The sequence below is a fragment of the Mesocricetus auratus genome, unplaced genomic scaffold (genome assembly GCF_017639785.1).
Source record: "Mesocricetus auratus isolate SY011 unplaced genomic scaffold, BCM_Maur_2.0 Super-Scaffold_100014, whole genome shotgun sequence".
NCBI classification, from domain to species: domain Eukaryota; kingdom Metazoa; phylum Chordata; class Mammalia; order Rodentia; family Cricetidae; genus Mesocricetus; species Mesocricetus auratus.
Window position 1 is genome coordinate 5456766 of NW_024429197.1, and position 12751 is coordinate 5469516.

Genomic DNA, 12751 nt, shown 5'->3' on the forward strand with positions numbered 1-12751 from the left:
TCTGGGTGGTGCCATTCCGGGTACTATAAACAAGAAACCTGAACACGCCACAGGCAGCAAGTCAGTAAGTATCGTTTCTCCAGGGTCTCTTCGTCATTCCTGCCTCCAGGTTCGTACTTAAGCTTTGCCCTGCCTCCCTTCAGTGATGTACTGCAGGCTGTAAGCTGAAATTAACCCTTTCCTCTCAAGTTGCTTTTGGTCAGTGTGATGGTTTGAAAGAAAATGGCCCCCAAAGGGAGTGGCACTATTAGGAGTAGGTGTGATCTTGCTAGAGGAAGTGTGTGGAGGCAGGCTTTGAGGTTTCATATATGCAAGCCAGGCCCAATGAGACTATCTACTTCCTTTGGCATGCACATCAACGTGTAGCAGTTACCTCTGCACTGTGTCTGCCTACACACCGCCATGTTCCACCATAATAGACTTGAACCTCTGAACTATAAGCAAGCTACCACTGTTAAATTTTTTTCCACTTTAAGAGTTGCCGTGGGGCTGGAGAGATGGCTCAAAGGTTAGAGCACTAGCTGCTCTTCCAGAGGACCTGAATTCAATTCCCAGCAACCACATGGTGGTTCACAACCATCTGTAATGAGATCCAGTGCCCTCTTCTAGTATACAGACACACATGCAGGCAAAACACTGTATACATAAATAAATCTTTTTAAAATTTTTTTAAAAAAAGAGTTGCCATGGTCATGGTGTTTCTTCATAGCAATAGAAACCCTAAGACAGTGTTTTCCCAAAGCAACTGAAAGCAAACTAATATACTACAACATCTAAAAAAACGGCACAGAGTTTAGGTCTTTTTGCATTTTCTCTGTTTGAGTGTGTGGCTGACTTACGTACAGAGTCATTTGGAAGTTTTAAATTTTCAGTGAGGAAGAGGACAAAAGGAAATCTGCAGCAAGCACAGCTTGTGGCACAACCCCACCACTAGCGACTCCTAACCCTCTCACCCAATGTCACTGTGAGGCCTGAACCATTTGCACTGCAGCAGCTCTTGGTCAGAAATCAATGTGAGAGAAACGAGCTTCCCAACACTCTACAGGACAAGCTTCTAGCAAGTTCCAGAAGAAGGACTTTGAGAAAGCTCAACTGTGCAGCACCCCAGGCCCCTCCAATATGAGGAGACATCAGTCCTAGGAAAGGGGCTTCTGCACACATCTGCCCCTCTTACACTCTTGGGAGTCCTTTCTTTTCATCAGCCCTAGGAAAGGGGCTTCTGCACACATCTGCCCCTCTTATACTCTTGGAGTCCTTTCTTTTCATTAGTCCTAGGAAAGGGGCTTCTGCACACATCTGCCCCTCTTACACTCTTGGAGTCCTTTCTTTTCATCAGTCCTAGGAAAGGGGCTTCTGCACACATCTGCCCCTCTTATACTCTTGGAGTCCTTTCTTTTCATCAGTCCTAGGAAAGGGGCTTCTGCACACATCTGCCCCTCTTACACTCTTGGAGTCCTTTCTTTTCATTCAGCCTGTCTCTACTACAATCTGTTATACCTAATTCATTATAGTCAATGTTCCCTACCCCAGTCACTCCCATTTTTCTCTTGATGAGACTCAGATTAATACATCTTAATTACAGGTTGGACGGCTCTGTCCAAGAGCTAAGTAAACAAGTAAGAGTTTAAATATTTAAAAATGAGAGTTCTATTATATGCAAACAAACATTTCACAGATCCAGGACAAATTAATTTATAGAGTCCTTAACAGAGAAACAGACTGATTATGGTCTAGCAAATTATAATTCCTGTTGGGAACTATCTGTTGTTTAAACTATGATTAATAACCCCAAACATAATAATCAACAGTTTTAGAATTGTTTTTTATTAATTTTAGAAGTTTCCTAATGGTCAAGTTCTTTAAAAACCTAAAATATGAAACAAAAGTTTTAAATGTAGGCTGGAGAGATGGCTCAGCAGTTACAAGCACTTATGGCTCTTCCAGAGATCCAAGGTTCCTTTCCCAAGGACTCCTATTCTAGACAGCTCTTAAGCATGCGACAGGGGTAGTCACCAGCGGGACAGTATCTAGGGAAGGACTTGGGATGCACTAAAGCCAGATCAAGGTCTGTGCTGCCCATAAAGTAAAACCTGCTGAGAGTCCCAATTCATAACAAACCCCAAAGAACTCCAGCAAAAAAACAAACTGAACAAAACACCCACCCAAGTTGCCCTATAGTAAAGGTCATCTGCCTTCCACTAAAGCAGAAAGGCACTGTCCCCTCCACCAAAAAGGAAAGGGAAATGCAGGGGACACTAAAAGGCAGGTTCAGCACACCCAAGTTTCTTCTCTTAATTAATTTTAGAACCACTGACCAATTTCTCAAATAAATAGGAAAAACTAAATATAAATTCGGTTTCTTTTTTAATCACTCCAAGATGAAAAGCAGAAGTGGCAGCTTCTGGCAGACACACAGAACAAGGGACCCAAGCCTTCAAGGGCTCTGCACTAACCACCAGTGAACAGGGTCTCATTTAGAGAAACTGAAATACAAGGATTGCAAGGAAATGTTTTTTAAAAAGAAAACCTGCATTTCTTACTTGAGAGAGTCCAGGGGACGATGCATGTCCCGGGGGCGTGGCCGCAAGATTGGGGTGCCCCTTGTTTATTTCATGTGCTGAGTAAGGGGAAGGGGTTGGGGGTCCCGGCTGTCTTGCTACTTGTGTTACCTGTGAGGAAATGAAAGAACAGTAGATTAGTGACCAAATCTACAAGTACGGCCGAAATCACTGCTTAAATTGGACAGTGTACCTCACAAATTACAATAAACTAGCACTAGACTGAAGAAGCGCTTAATGTGAGAATATATGAATATTTCCATCTGTGTGATAAATTCCTAAAGCATAGTCTCCAAACAAACCAAAAATCCTAAAACAAAAAAATATGCTAAATGAAACTTGAAACTGTATCAAGTGTTTTACAAAAGATACAAGAAATAAATCCTTATGGAAGTGAAGAGGCGACTGCAGAGGCCCAGCTTTGCTGTAGTGTGAATGAGAATCCCATGACATGTTTGTCAAGACTCCAGACAGCCCCCCGTGATGGTGCCTGCCTATAATCCCAGCACTCTGGAGGAGTGTGCAGGGGATGCTGAGTTCAGGGTTGGCTTGTACTCTACAGCAAGGCTGCCTCAAGAGAAGAGGGAAAGGCTGGAAGAGTGATTTTGCCTAGTGTGCCATCAAGCCTGGGGTCAAACCCAGGGAACACATGAGCTGGGTTTGGTGGTGCCAGCCTGTTCAAGGTCATCCATGGCTATACAGCAAGCTCAAATTCAAGGCTGGCCTGGGCTCCATGATACTCTATCAAAACAAAAAATACTGTAAGACAAGGTTAAGCCGGGCGGTGGTGGCGCACGCCTTTAATCCCAGCACTCGGGAGGCAGAGGCAGGCAGATCTCTGTGAGTTGGAGGCTGGGCTGGACCGATAGCCTCCAAAACAATACAGAGAAACCCTGTCTCGTAAAAAAAAAAAAAAAAAAAAGACAAGGATAAAAGCAATTATTTTCCCCAATTAAAACCGGCTTAAGACTTGCTTCCCAAACTTTAGATGGCACAAGAGCACACCTACAAGTCGATGAACTATGTAAGTGAGCACTACTAAGCCCTTTGCCTGTTGACAGGTTAATCTAAATGTTCTCAGGACTGTAAAGGCAGCCTACGCTATTCTTGTATGATTTGGTTGGTCAGGTGTATTAAATGCATTTTCAATTGACTAAGTAAGTAACACACTGGCTACTACAAAGGCATGAAGACCCACAATTGATCTACATCACCCACAGGAAAGATTCATTGGGACTGGGGATCTCCAGAGCTCAACAGTCCTCCTGCCTAGCCAACTGGTAAACCCAAGGCTAAGAAACTCTGTTTCCAAAGGTAAGGTGGACAGTCATGAGTGGAACCTGCTTGGTCTCCACACACTCAAGAACAGAAATGCATACTGTTTTACACACACACACACACAGAGAGAATCTAATATACCCCAGCTCCCCTATATACACACACAGAGAATCTATTACATCCCAGCTCCCCCTACACATACACACACACACCCTAATAGACACATGCAGTGCCCAAACACATAAAATAATAAATAGCTCTTAAACATAAATACAAAAACAAGCAATAACATTTACATGGTTGCAGTCCCTCACAAAACGGCCACATTGATTTTGTTTGGTGTTTTGTTTTGTTTTTTTTTTCTATCCCTGTGGTCAAAAGATCTGAAAACAACTGATTTGTTGTTGTTTCGATTTATTATGGTTTTGGAATTTTGAATCAGTGTCTCACAACAAAGTCAAAGTAACTTGTAACTACAGGCCAGGCTGGCCTCAAACTCACAACAATCTTCTCTCCCTAGCTTCCCTGGGGTTGGGTTCCAGGGTGTGTGTGTGTTCAACATGTTTTCTTTCACAAGTTCAGAAGGCCACTGTCAAGGGACTCAGTTTTCCCCAGAGGGCAGAGCTGCAGAGCACTGGGAGGCTACTGTTAAATAAATATGGGCTTCCTAGGAGTCAGCTCCCATCTTTTTTGTTGTTGTTTTTGCTTTTTCGAGATGGGTTTCACTGTGTAAGAGCTCTGGCTGTTCTGAAGGTCCAAGCTAGCTTCGAACTCAGAGAGACCTGCCTGCCTCTGCCTCTGCCTCTGCCTCAGAACTAAAAGCCTGTAACAACATCACCCAGGCAGTTTCCATCTTAAAACATGATTTTAACAATTACACGATGCTTTTTTGTTTTGGTTTTGGTTTTTTTGGCTGACCTCCCATTATTAATGACCTGGTTATATAACTGATCCAAGGCAACTGGTTTTAATTCCAAGGTACTAGTGTAACTCTGTGCTTAGTATTTAACAATAAATAAATTGAAACTGGTATCAAAATCATATTGTTAGATTGGTCTGGAATAGCATACATCACAGAAGTGTCGCTAAATTCCCATTCTGAGGTTGTTACAGGTCATTACCTCCCAAACAATTGTAAAACAGAAACATGCAGACTGTAAATATTTAGCCCAGGAATCTTGTTAAGCAGGCCAAACAACATCAAGAATGTTGGTCTTAGAGACCCAGATTTGACTATTGGTATGGCTGTGCAAAAAATTTAATTTCTTGGGTTGGAGCTGGCTCAGTGATTAAGAGCACTTGTTGCTCTTGCAGACGACCTGGGTTCAACTCCCAACACACACATGGCAGCTCACAACAATCCCACATCTACTCCTTTGAGATCAGACACCTTCTTCTGACCTCAAAGAGGATCTCACACACACACAGTGCACATACATACACACAGACAAAATATTCATACACATAAAATAAATAAATCCAAAAATTTTCAGTTTTTTTGCAAAAGAGAGAAAGAACCTGTCTTACAATGGCACAGGTCTGTCTTGAGTGGCTTGCATGGCTCTTATCTGGAGGGCAGAAACTGCACGTTGACTCAAGCAGAACTGTACACTGGCCAATCTGGGCTGTCCACCTTCAAATAGTGTCAATCACACATCTGGAAACATCCTAACCATAATGCTACTTCTCCCAAATGGAGACTCTTATAGCCCATTGCCCTATGATGCAAGCAGAACTCTAGTTGCTGCCCAGTCCTTTGGCTTCCTGCAGTATACTCAATAAACTATTTTTCCTTAACCTTAAAAAATTTTAAAAAGTAAAATAAAAAACTATTCATGTAATCTGTTAAATGATGTATGCTTCACATTGATAGTATAAAGTATTCATACCATATTTAATTTTCTTATCAACATTTAAAGTGTTGGTTTTAAAACCCCAAATGACAGTTTTAGACTGAAATGACTAGCACTCTGATTTTTTAATTATCACATCTGGGAGGATATGATGGGTTTACTCTAATGCAGCAGTTTTCAGTGTGTCCCTAGACTAGAAGCTTTGGCATCACCTGGATGCTGGCACAGCACCACAAATGTCAGCCCACAGAGCCAAAACACAAATTAGCTGCAGACAGCCTACTGGTGGGCACGCATGTGCTACACTGTGTGACCAGGATGTACCAACACAGCCCACAGCCAAAAACATCTAGGTCCAAGCTCTCTTCCCAACACGCACTTCCTTTGCTGCCTCAGCCTATCCATCCTCTCACATCCTCCACTCCTGCAATCTACATTCCTGAAGTTCATACTGGGTTACGAGAAAAGCTTGAAATCCCTGGGGAACGATGAGGTCGACACAGCCAATTTTCAGATAGCCAGAAACTGATGACATCAAACAAAGACGCTTGTTTGTAGCATGAACCCAGTGTGAACAGATCTCCTCGCCACCGTACACGGAATGTAACCTAAATCTTTCTAGGTACACTAGTCAAGCTCTCCATTTATTTATTGGTTTTAGTTATCTTGATAAAAAGTCTCCTCACTATGTAGACCAGGCTGGCCTACAACTCCCAGAGAACCACCACACCTCTGCCTCACAAGAGTTGATATTAAAGACGTTCAAATCTATAGCCTACTGTTTTCTACGATTTATGGAGTCAGGGCAGAACACTCCCAGCACTGCAATTGAGACTATACTTTACCTCTTCTACAATTCACACCCTCAAAATTCAACAAACAATACTCTGATGGTGTTAATCCCTAGCATGCTCCAATGTCACAAGCCTACAATGCCCTTTTCAATTACATAGGCTCTGCTCACGTGTATAATGTCACGCTAAATCTCCTCTCAAGATGAATTCCTCAACTCAACATAGCCTCCATGCCTGGGTTGCCATGTTTCCCAACCTTAAAGAAACTGAAAGGCATTGTTGGCCTGCTTCTACCACAACTACATTCCCTCTTTTCCCCTGGGACAAGCGGCTTGAAGACACAGTACCACAGGGGGGTTTCAAACATGACGGAAGAGCACACTATGGTGGGGCACACGTGACTTCTGCTCAGCCTCAGTCAGGAGTCTGCTTTTGGTCAAGAGTTGCTAGCTGATTTGAGCTTTCTCCTCTTGGGGGGGAGGGGCAAAACGATCTGTCCACACCCTACAGTCGCCCTTCCCTAAGTGACTACATCCCACATTCCAGCTAAAGTCTAAACAGGGAGAGGTAACCTCCCTCTCCACGGAGCTTTCCTCTGTGGAACCTATCCCACATATAACAAACAAAAGGAGCCCAGATCATAAGGTGGTACCTCATGCCTGTAAATGGGAGTTAGAGGCAAACAGATCTATGTGAGTTCCAGGCCAGCATGGTCTACCTAACAAGCTCCAGGTTATCCAGGGCTACATAGTGGATCCCTTCTTAAAAAAATAAACAGCCGCCCATTGGTGGCGCATGCCTTTAATCCCAGCACTCAGGAGGCAGAGGCAGGCGGATCTCTGTGAGTTCGAGACCAGCCTGGTCTACCAAGTGAGTTCCAGGACAGAGTCCAAAACAATACAGAGAAACCCTGTCTCGAAAAACCAAAAATAACAATAATAATAATCAAACAAAGAAGAGGAAAAAATCATGCCCCAAACCTTGTCTGTGACTGCCCGGCTTGTACTAGGACACAATTAGCACTTCAGATAAATGCCTGCCCAACTTCCAAATCGTAATGATTTTTCTTCCATAAAGCTTCCCACCCAACCCAGCTAACATAGCTTAAGAACCTACCAGAATCATACATTTCAATACTATGCCTCTTTCACATGTGTGTGTGTGTGCATATAAAATCTTAATAACGGGGAAAGACAGAAAAACAGACACACACAGAGAGAGTCCTGAACTGGATTTTCAAAGTCTCTTTAAAATAATTACTTCACACATGCTAATTACATTTTTAATTATTAAAGAATGTTTATTTGGAGTGTAGTGGCAGACACCTTTAATCCCAGCACTCTAGAAGGGAGAAGAGGAGCATCTCTGCAAGCTCCAGGCCAGTCTGGCTTCTTTACAGACCACCAGTACAGCCAGGAATACATAAAGATGCAAATGAATGGTTGTTAGTGATGGAATCCCAGCACATAGGAGGCAGAGGCAGGTGACGAGGCAGAGTTTGAGGTCAGCCTGGTCCACAAGTGAGTCCAAGGGCAGCCAGGGTTATGACACAGAAAAACCCTGTCTTGAAAAACAAACAAATAAATAAGAACAAAGAGGGGAAAAAAGAATAAAGGGGCTGGAGAGACCTCTTGGAGGTTAAAAACACTTGCTACTCTTTGAATCCCAGAGAGACCTGAATCCTGTTTCCAGCACCTACACTGCAGAACCACCTATGCTCCAGATGCAGGGGATCTACCGCCCTCTTCTGGCCACTGCAGATACCGCAATACACATGGCATAGACATATAGACCCATACATACACATCAACTTTTAAAAGTACATCTTGAGAGAATAAAATTGTACCACTGACTTTACAGGTCTAAAAATTAACATATCCAATGCATCTTTAGAATGTATAAAACCTGAAGAAGTAATATACCCTTGCATGGAAGATTCTATATGGAAATTTAACAACCAAGAAACAGTTTACACACACATACATACTTACATACCCAGCCTCAAGTACTGGGGACCTAACTCAAAGTCAGTCACTAAGCAAGGGGTTCTACCATGAACTGTGACCCAAGCCCCAGAGTAACTGTGAAACACAATGGACAAAACCATTAATCCTGCTCAAGTGGTGACCAGAGGTGTCCCATATACCCAGGTGTGCTCACAAAAGTGAGAACAGCATTAAGTGCAAGGTACACTGGCCGGTGTCTACCCAATTACAGTAAAAAATGGGCTCTCTGTCATGCCACCAACGTATAACAGTAATAAACCTATTCTCTAAAATAATGACCTTTTTTTCTTTCTAAAACTAATTGCACCCTCATCCAGCACAGTTCTTACAACTGTCCAACTTCCAAGGACCTGTCAGACCACTACATTCCATGGAGTTGCTTTACTTCTGAGTAATGATTCATGGAACACTATGAAATGGCTCAGGAGATGGAATATTCCACAGCTTAAAGAAACACACTATTAATGTACTCTGATAGATTCTTTCTACTCTTATCTGAGAAACCTGAAAGCCTTTCTTAACTGGCATTTACCAGCCGAGCACTCCTTTATATCTCCAAGGTTAATCCTTCTTCTGAAGAAGGAAAAGCAAGCAGATACATATTAAATATATTATAATTAGGTCTCTGATTTAACATTAATGAGAAATCCACATTAAATATTAACAAAGAATCTAAACTTTCATAAATGTCATTTATTAGCAGATACAAAGACAGGCAGGAAAGCAAACCCAGACTGGTAACAAGCACCTCTGAGGCCTACGGTGCAGCACAGAGTACTTTAGAGGGGATCAGGACAGGGAGAGGCTGGCTTCGAAAACGGTGCTCTGCCTTCCATCCTCAGACCTGAGTTTGGAACCCCAGTGTGTGGGGGCACAGAAACAGTGCATTCAAGAGTTACTGGTCAGCTAGTGAAGCCACAACAGTGAGCTCCGGGCTCAGGGAGAGACTCCTCAGAAGAGAGAGAAGAAACCAAGAACAGTGGTACATGCTTTAACCCCAGCAATCAGGAGGCAGAGGCAGTCTAATCTACATAGTGAGTTCCAGGACAGTCAGAGCTACATGGTGCAACTGTGTCTTATAAACAAGCAAACAAACAAACCAAAATAAGTAAATAAATAGATCAGTAGAAAGCAATAAAAAAAGTCATTCAATATCAACCATTGGTGTCTATATGCTCAAACCTGGGTGCATGCCAGGCACTCCATTACATAAACATGCATACACATAGGATAAACACACACAAAATCATATAAAGCCCAAAAGAGCAGGCATGACAGCTCATATCTATAAATGCAACATTTTGGGAGGCTGAGACAGGAAGACGCCATAAGTTTCAAGTCAGCCTAACATACATACTAAACTCTAGTCCTGTTTCAGCTACATAGTAGAATCCTACCACAAAAAAAGAAAGAAACAAAAGGAGACCCATGGCCACTCCCAAAACCCTAACACTCCAACAACTGAGGCAAGAGAATTGTGGGTTCTAGGGTAGCCTTGGCTACTTAGTGAGACTCAGTCTTCTTGGGATGAATGCCTCACGACATTACCAATGTGCACAACATGAATGTGTGCACTATGCTGTGTGTCTCAATGATTATAAATAAATCACCACATTGATGGTTTAAAAACAATAGACTGGGTGACGGCATAGTCGATCAGACTCCCACCAGTCTGGACACTACTGCCCAACAAGAACTGTCTGAGCAAGGTCCGGCTTCTCTGAATTAGGACCTCCACTGATGAGCTGGTCTACTCAACACTCAATGGCTGGGGAAAATTTACCAAAACAGGATTTCCTAAATATTACATACAACTACAGGATGGAAGAACCAGGACTTCATATATAAAATGTTAACTGCCTACAAGGATCAAAACTGTAACAGCATGACAGTAATTCCTCTCTTAAAAAGCAACTTAAGTAACAAAGGAATATTTGAAAATGAATAAATAGGAAAACTTCCCTTCCAGCGGGCCTGAAGACAGACTTCCATCCCGACAGCAGTCACTATTCAATTTCTAGTGTGACTGCAATCACATTATACACTAGCTTAACAGTCACAAAATCGAATTTCTCTAAAACAAGAGACAAACGTCTACAGCATGACAGACTTACTGCACAGCCACATAACTGACACACTGCAGATCGGCTCACGCCTCCCCAGGTTGCCCTCTCTCCTATACCCTGTAACACACTAGCGCAACTTTCCAAGGGTTTCTTTGAAGATCATGCTTCATTAAATGGATTCATCCCTCAAATCTGACTTACCTCTGATAAATATTTCAAAGAAAAGTTTCTACAAACTAAGTTAAAAATAACTGAATACAAAATAACCTAACTAATACACAAAGGCAGCTGGGCGTTGGTGGCACACGCCTTTAATCCCAGCACTCGGGAGGCAGAGGCAGGCGGATCTCTGTAAGTTCGAGACCAGCCTGGACTACAAGAGCTAGTTCCAGGACAGCCTACAAACCCACAGAGAAACCCTGTCTTGAAAAACAAAACAAAACAAAACAAAACAAAAAATGCCAGCACTCCAGACCTATATGAGTTCAAGGCCTGTCATGGATACACAGAAAGGTCTTAAAGTAAAATAAGTGTAATTTTTAAACTGAGGAAGAAAACAGCTACTGGGAAGGCTGAGGCAGACGGACTGCTTCACCCCAATAGTCTGGGAACACTCAAGTAACTTAGAAAAGAACCAGACTTTAAAAAAACCAAGTTGCCAGGCAGTGATGGTGCATACCTTTAATTCCAGCACTCGGGAAGCAGAGGTAGATTTCTGAGTTTGAGGACAGCCTAGTCTACAAAGTGAGTTCCAGGACTTCCAGGGACACAGACACAGACACAGACACAGACACAGACACAGACACAGACACAGACACAGACACACACACACACACACACACACACGGAAAAGTAGGTCATCTGTTGTTTTGGCTTTTGATTTTTTTGAGACAGGGTCTATCTATGCAGCCTTAATTGATTTGGAATTCACTATGTAAATCAAGCAGTCCTCAAGCTCATTCGCAGAGACCCACCTGTCTCTGGTTCTGCCTCTGAATACTGGGAGGAAAGGCAAGTACCACCATGACAGGCTGAGATAATCATGTTTAAGAGTAGTTTTTAATGCTTGAAGTTTCTTATCCTTTTACAAGAGGCACAATATACAGTGTACACATGTGTTACAAATATGATAGTAACTTTAAATATTAAAAGTCAAGTAACTCTCACAAATAAATCCAACAGCTGAGGGTCAAAACTTCTATAAGCCGTGGAGGAGGAAGGCTCATTAGGTAGAAGGTCTCCCCCCTTGCAGGTACTTCCATCACTCTCAGGGTTTTCATGGGCTTGTCTTCAAAGTATGAATTTACACCATCAAATATCTTATTTATGAGGGCTCTAATAACATGATTGTTCTTTTTTTTTTTTTTTTTTTTTTTGGTTCTTCGAGACAGGGTTTCTCTGGAGCTTTGGAGCCTGTCCTGGAACTAGGTGGCCTTGAACTCACAGAGATCTGTCTGCCTCTGCCTCTCTGCCCCTCTGCCCCTCTGCCTCCTGGGTGGTAGGATTAAAGGCATGAGCCACCACTGCCCTGCTTAGCATGACTGTTCTTTAAGTTATGGTATATCACCATGAATCCTGGGCTAGACCAGAACTCATAATGCCCTTATCTTATACACACACACAGACACACATTCGCACATACATACCATGAAGTTTTGGAATTAGAGTTATGTGTAGGCTACAAACCTATTCTTTCAATCAAAATTTTCATTTTTAGAAAGATATTTTACAAAAATCATAAATCCACAATGCAGAAACAATTATAAATTCAATTATTTTACAATAGTAAAAGAGTAAAAATAACCTAATGCTTTAACCCCAAAGTAATGTTTGCTTAAAGGAAGCTGACTTGTGTCAACGAATATACCCTTGGAGATGTCCTCTTCTGTCCTCCAAGGGCACTACACAAAAAAGGCATACCAGTACACATGCAGGCAACACCCATACACCCATAAAATAAAAAAATAATAATTTAAGATTAGTGTAAAAAAATTAAAGCACAGCTCCATGGTAGAATGTTTAATTAAGCTCCTGGCACACATGGACTTGGGCTACATCCCCAACACTGAACCATGAGAGCCAGAGCTCAATACACACAGAAAGAGGAAATGGAAAGTGTGGGAGCCCAGCCAACTGTAACACAATGTTCACCTCACTTGTACTCTTCAGGTTACACTCGTGAGTAAAAGTTACCTG

General features: G+C 42.4%; 1 protein-coding gene and 1 pseudogene across 19 annotated transcripts in view; one reads left to right on the top strand and one right to left on the bottom strand.

The window, feature by feature from the left end:
- Nucleotides 1-12751, bottom strand: part of Eif4g3 (eukaryotic translation initiation factor 4 gamma 3) — a 210279-nt gene that overhangs the window by 153167 nt on the left and 44361 nt on the right. For all 19 annotated transcript variants that reach the window (XM_040756302.1, XM_040756301.1, XM_040756300.1 and 16 more), the window contains one exon: nt 2541-2669. The gene's annotated coding sequence lies outside the window, so the exon portion shown is untranslated. The remainder of the gene's footprint in view (nt 1-2540; nt 2670-12751) is intronic.
- The window catches only part of LOC121144068, a 38315-nt pseudogene that overhangs the window by 13938 nt on the left and 11626 nt on the right, over nt 1-12751 (top strand).